Source organism: Theobroma umbraticum, unplaced genomic scaffold (assembly GCF_002168275.2).
Source record: "Theobroma umbraticum cultivar Fairchild unplaced genomic scaffold, ASM216827v3 scaffold_130.0, whole genome shotgun sequence".
Classification (NCBI taxonomy): domain Eukaryota; kingdom Viridiplantae; phylum Streptophyta; class Magnoliopsida; order Malvales; family Malvaceae; genus Theobroma; species Theobroma umbraticum.
The window spans coordinates 5,462,145-5,463,199 of NW_018397264.1; the positions used below are offsets into that span (position 1 = coordinate 5,462,145).

The following is a 1,055-nucleotide window of genomic DNA, read 5'->3' on the forward strand; positions in this document are numbered from 1 at the left end:
AAGCATGCACCATACACAACAGCACATGGAAGGTAATAACAAGAAGAAGATGAAGAAGAAGAAGAGGGAGGGGGGTTTCTTTTCTTAGCGTGATCTTGACTTTCCCTACCTCAATTATATTTTGTCCACAACGATTGAAGCAATTTCCCTTTCCCATACTTTGTTTTGCAGTGAGATACAAGACTTTCCAGTAACGCAAGCCCTCCTCTCCCCTGTCAGCGAGCCGCCTAGCCCACAGGAATTTGAAAGTTCTATATACATGTATCAAAGGGTGCTTTATCTTTTTCTTTGGACACCAATTTTCGTAAACCTATGAAAGTCAATAATCATTTTTTTATTTAACTCGTTAGTAAATTATTCTTTTATCTAGAAAATAGAAAAAGAAAATAGTGTTTTTGTTTTTGTCAAATAATCTACTTATTAATTGTTTTACTAAGCATTGGACGTAATATTTCTTAATAATTTAATTTTTTTTTAAATATAATATCTTTTAACTTTCATTATAACACGTCTTTTACTAAAATATGTGATAATTTAATTTACAAGTCTTATCTGGTGGCTAATTAAATAAAAATAATTAAAAAAAACATCATAGCAAATATGCATGGCACCTTCCATGTAATTCAAAGTAAACGACACGGATAAGACTTTGGTTTTTAATCCCCACAAGTATCTGTTGATGTAATGGCAAATTGTCTTATGGTATTTTTCGTTTTTCCAATTCCTCTGTTTACCTCTTTATCCACAGTTGACAGGGCTCCCTCCTCATACCAGCCCCCTCAAATTATTGTTACCGCCTGCCTTAAAATCCAAAAAACCATTAAAGTTAAAACAGGTCCATCTTGTTTTATTGTTTTGCAAGAGCAGGATCAATCAATCGAGAAGGGTGAACGGAGACTGGATCACTGCCCTTGCATGCGCACAATCCAATTTGACTAAAGAAACAAGTTATATAACCTATAAAGTTAAAACAATTTGTATTTTGGAATTTCGGAAGCAGGGATTTGCAAATGAAATTTTGTGGATAAACAGATGCTCTCAACAAAAAATGTGAT

General features: G+C 33.5%; 1 long non-coding RNA gene across 1 annotated transcript in view; it reads right to left on the reverse strand.

Moving 5' to 3' along the window:
* Positions 1-284, reverse strand: part of LOC110422202 (uncharacterized) — a 1,764-nt gene extending 1,480 nt beyond the window's left edge. Inside the window, exon 1 of the long non-coding RNA XR_002445696.1 lies at positions 110-284. This is a non-coding gene — a long non-coding RNA (uncharacterized LOC110422202). The remainder of the gene's footprint in view (positions 1-109) is intronic.
* Between the last annotated feature and the right edge of the window lie 771 nt (positions 285-1,055).